The sequence below is a fragment of the Vigna radiata genome, unplaced genomic scaffold (assembly GCF_000741045.1).
Source record: "Vigna radiata var. radiata cultivar VC1973A unplaced genomic scaffold, Vradiata_ver6 scaffold_190, whole genome shotgun sequence".
NCBI classification, from domain to species: domain Eukaryota; kingdom Viridiplantae; phylum Streptophyta; class Magnoliopsida; order Fabales; family Fabaceae; genus Vigna; species Vigna radiata.
Genome location: NW_014542194.1, coordinates 390500 through 396172, shown reverse-complemented (window position 1 = coordinate 396172; position 5673 = coordinate 390500).

Sequence of the window (5673 nt, the reverse complement as noted above, 5' to 3'; positions counted from 1 at the left end):
GTGGGTCTTTGGTTTGTCAATGGTTTCTNCTTTGTTTGTACTCTGTATCGTGCAATGGATGTGGTTACCCATTTTCCCCTTCCAACTTCCAAACTCTTTCTATGAATATTTCACTTTCCATGTGTTTAAAGTTGCTTTTAGGTTGAAGATGNTCACATGCATANGCTAGCTCATAGACTTTCTNTTGAAATAATGTTTCATTAACGACAAAAAATGTAGATGTTTACATGCAGGCTAAATTTTCCATTGTTTAATCCCATTTGTTCCCTTTAAGTGGTAGGAGTTTTCAAAGACAAAGTTTTAATAGACTAGCAAAAAATTATATTGTGTTATTGTCTCATGATTTCCGTTCAATATATTAATTGGTATGTGAGTGGTATTGTCGGGACGTTGGTGATTGAGTTAATCTATATATAAGTTATACAAATTAATTATGGTATCTGTTCTGATTCGGTCAAGGATAGAATGAATCTGTATGTGTGTTAGAATGAAGTTAAAGTGGTAAATTATGATTCGATGATGATTTAGCTTTGAAGGGAAAATTTATACTCTATTAGAATGATAATTGAATGTTGTTCTGTGTGAAATAACTCTGTAAAATTTGTGAATGTTGGATGAATTATGATATTAGTTGAAGATTGGTTAAGCTCTGGAACCCTGCACTTTTCAAAGTCTAATTTGAAAACCCTAATTTCAAAGTCTCCACTTTTCAACATTGTTTCAATTTAGAGGTATTTGCAATAAAAAACCATAATTTCAATTTAATTTTAATTAAGTTCACGTAACTGTGCTGAAGATCATCCACGTAGGCAGTCCTGTGCCAAATCGTCACTACAGTGCACAGGTGTATTGTTTGCCGTTAAGTATTTAGACGCCGTTTCAAAAAAGGACCAAATTGAACAGATTTTACAACCTTTAGGACCAAATTGAACAAAAACAAAAATGAGGCCAAAATGAACAAACCAAACAAAAATAGGGACCAAAATAGCTATTAAGCCTATAATATAAGATCACTAGTAGGTGTCGATAACAATAGAGACATTCACATAATGTTTGTCTTAGGAAATCGAGACATAATATCTACGTTTAAACAAATCATGAAAACAACAAGTAAATCATTAACAAAGAAGGAGTCTCTTACAAACTAAATGATATCAACTACAAAGAAAACAATAGAAAACATATAATCTTGAACAAATGCTGAAAGCATTTGAAAACAACCAAGCCAACAGGAAATAGGACATACATGCAATACAAACTTATGTTCTATCTTGTGCAGGACGATTACTACAAACGTTCATCTGCCTCATTTTATAAGAATCAAATTTGAACGTTGGAAAGAAGAAGATACAATAAGAATGATTTGTTCATTAAAAGTTGTGGTAAATGAGGATAAGGTTCTGAAAATCACGTCTGCTTTAACAAAAAGACTCCATTCTATGCCAGACATCTGCATCAATAGCCAGAAGAGATCAAATCTCAAGACAAGCTTCGTCAAACGATCATATATATTGTTAAGTCTCAAGACAAGCATCGTCAAAACAACTATAAATAGAAGATAAAAAGAAGATGATGATGATGATGATGAAGAGATAAATATGAAGATATATCATCATCAATTGAGAAAGGAAATCTTTTTAAGCTGTTAAAGCAAAATTTTCTTTAACCAAAGAAAAAGAAAAAGAGAAGAGCTCAAGAAAAGAAGAATACTCTCATGCTTTATCAAAACATTTGCTTGAAGAAGGAAGAAAGACTAATAGAGTGAAACACAAAAAAATTTCTCTCAAGCTTTGTTGTAATATCTACTTACCTTTATAAGAAGAGAGAAGATCGAGAAAGAAAAGTCAAGCAACACTCTTGAGCTTTATTGTATTATTTGCTTACTTTTGTAAGATGAGATAAAAAAAAGTGAGCAAAGAAACACCTGCGAGTGTTTAACAATATTGTATTGTACTTATACTCTCTTCATGAAGAGTAATAGTCTAAACGACTTATAAACAATCATTGATTGCAATTTTGGAGAGAATCAAAATACTTGCAACTTAACTCTGGAGAGTTAAGGAAATCTAGGCAGCGTATTAAGAGGATATCATAATTGTCTAGTACTAAGAGTGGTGCAAATACTTAACTAGTCTAGAGTAACTAAAGGTTATTGTCTGACTAAGGATACTAAGAGTGGTGAAGAATACTACACAACCAAGAATGAGTGAAACTCAACTAGGTGGTGTATTAGTGGATACTAGCAAAGCCTAGGGATACCAGTAGTGGTGTAAATACTCATCCAGTCTAGGGTAATATGAGGTTATTCGCTAACTAAAAATACCAGGAGTGGTGCGAATACTCGTCTAGTATAGGCTAATTAACAACTACTCGTTGACTGAGGAACCAGAAATAGTAAGAATACTCAACTGGTCTAAAGTAACTAGAAGTTATTAACTAATGAGGAATACGAGGATCGTGAAGAATACTTCACAACTAGGAGTGAGTAATGCTCGACTAATAATTTTATATTTACATTTATTAAAAAATATTTGAAATTTAAACAAAGTCATATATATTAAATTTAAGGTTTAATACCGCTTTTGGTCCCTTATTTGGGGGGTTATGTTCAATTTGGTCCTACCTTTTCTTTTTTGTAACAAATGATTCCACCTTTTGAAAAAACTGTCTAATTGAGCCCTTTTTGCAAACAGCGTCAAAAATTTAACAGTGAAGATACCACCTAGACAAAAACATACATAACGTGTCAATTTTGAATTTAAAAAAAAAATTACACATCAGCTTCATCTTCCATTTCCATCAAACGTGAATTTAGGTTTTTTTTTTCTTATGCCTGCAGGCACCGCCGTCTCCTTCTTCCTCCTCCACACATCTTCCTCTCCACAGATCAGCTTCTTAGGAATTTAGGGTTTTTCTCTCCTTATTTTTTCAGCACTAACTCTGAACACGCGTTTCTTGTGCATCATTCTTCTGAGTGAGCCTGTCATCGTTCCTCTCCTCCACACATCCCTTGAACCTGACTTTTTGGCAACAAGGGTGCATTTTCATTAACCACTGCCTTGTTCTTACTTGATCTCTTCTTCTCTGTCTTGGGTGCTAAACTACCAACCGTCATTTTCAGGTTTCAAACCTTGGAAAATCTCAAAGCAACCTAAAAAGTCTAAAAAACAAAACCCAAGATCAAAAACAAAATACCATACCCAGTTATTAAATGGAAATAAAGATACAAACTTTTTGAGCAAAAAAATTGTTCAGGTTAGTTCAATCCAATATCTGACAAAACATATCCGAAGTCAAGGAAATCTTATTGAAAACCTGTGAGGTAGTTGAACCCAGAAGGAGAGAAAAGAAAATAACTTTCAATTCCAGCAACACGGAATTCACAACCCAAGAAGAATTCAACAAGACCCGGGTGGAGAAAATCAAGAAACGGGTCAGAACCCAAAATTTGCTGCTGGGAGAAGCAGAAAATCCAGCAATTTCCCCAAAATCAAACGGGTCATTTTCCCCAATTTCTTTTGTCAGTTGCGTTCCTCATAAAATAAATCTGAGTAGGGTGTTCAAATTTTCCCCAATCCGTTTGTAGGGTTTTAAGCTTTTTCTCCTTTCACGTGTTTGATAAATTGTCCACTTCTAGGGTTTTTGATAGGACTTATTGTCTTCACTGGTTCCTTTGCCAAAGGTGAAACTCCTTGAGGTGTTGGCTTCCTTCTTGTTCTTCTTTTCTTCATGGTTTCTTACCAGTCTTCTTTCGAAGAACGCTGGTTTCTCTCCTCACCAGGTGAAAACAGCTTCTTTGCTGCATCTTGCCACGTGTTCAAATTTCTTTTTCTCATTTTCTAATTTACACGTCAATAAATCTCACACTGCCACGTTGGTATAATGTTTATCCAAAGGACACCAACACTGTTAAATTTTTGACGCCGTTAGCAAAAAGGGCTCAATTAAACAGTTTTTTCAAATAGTGGGATCATTTGTTAAAAAAAAAAAGATAGAACCAAATTGAACATAACCCCCCAAACAAGGGACCGAAAGCGGTATTAAGTCTAAATTTAATAAAGCACAAAAATATAAAATAATAAAAAGTGCAACAATAATCAAATTTTAACCCATGAAACTGAAGTAACATGGTAAAAACACCCATATTTACTTGCATTGATATTAAAAATATTTATCACTTTTCTGTCTCTGCTTTTTTCTTCTTATCTCTTTGTTTTCCTCCTCATCCATTTCAACATGATAGCATAACCAAATGCTTTAGAATTTAGAACTCTGTTCTTTATCTATTTCTTGTTGGCCACTCTCTAATCCTTTCCATATCGAAGTTTGTGGGTGATGAGATGAACCTGATTTTGATACACTACTTTTAAGCTTTGCTTATGTTACTGTCCTTATTTCTCAGAAGAAAAATATGCTTTAATTAAGAATCAGTGCTATTAGAACTTTTATATTGTCATTCTCTTGTTTGGAGAATAAATCACATAGCATTGTGTAAGCTTCGCCATCCATCTAAAAGCCTTGAAAAACGTATTATTTAATATGTTAAACTATGCTGATAGAAGTTAAGTATAATCATTGTTTTTTATTAGAGTGTTTAGTTAATAGGCCATGGAAGTTGGAAAATGTTTCAGAATTGCCAATTTTTTGGCAAGCTGGTTTCTATCATGTATGTGAGGTATTCGACAAAATACACCAGTGAATATGAATACTGTCTGTAGAAAAACTACTGTCTATTGGGGAACTATCATTTTTGTATTCATGTAATATATTGTTCAAACTTAAATTAGATTGTATTCATACAATGGTTCTATTGGCTTTTAAGTTAAGGCAGATTCAATTAAGCGGAGCATCAGTTTAGTTGAACCTTTCAATTGATTTAGTGCTGGGTTTACTAAGCAAAGTTGAAAAGTAATTCTTAGATAGAAAAGAAAATCGAGCACTATTTGGTGAAATAATAATCAATAAGCTCCGTTTTACATGCATCTCAAGCAGTGAAATCTTCAGTCATATATCATTTTCTGCACATTCCTCATATGTCTTCCCCTCTTATGTACTGATCACATTTTGTAGGTTGCGTGAATCACATTTCATGTGCTTATTTACAGAGCACCCAGCACTTATGCATTTGTAGTAGGCTGGAGAAAGGATGCATGAAAACTTGTTAATGCATGTTGGCAAAACTCAAGTTACAAGAATGACTTCTCACATTGGATAAAAGCTTATGTGTGGTAGATGCAAAATAATGTGTCATTCAACACACTCACTTTACATCGAGGTATAAACCTCTCATGCATGATAGTAAAAATGAATGATCTGATAATAGTCCGACAACGAATGAAATAGAAATGTCCAAGAAATAAAAAATATCGCTAGAATAGGTTCTAATCATGACTTCAATACCATATTAAAAAGTGGATTTAAGTCTAACTAATCCCCACAAAACCGATTTGTAAGATAAGATTGTACCTCACTTATAATATATTATGATTTTGCCTTATATTTAGTATGGGACTTTCAACATTAAGTTGTAACAATGCTTTATTAGCGTTACGTTATTTGACAGCACTATTCCTTGGGAATAAATTTCCCTTTATAGGCTTTTAACCATTAGGGGTGTGCAAAAGAATCAGTGCAAAGTGAAATATTTTACAACTAAACCTTACGAGATTTCAA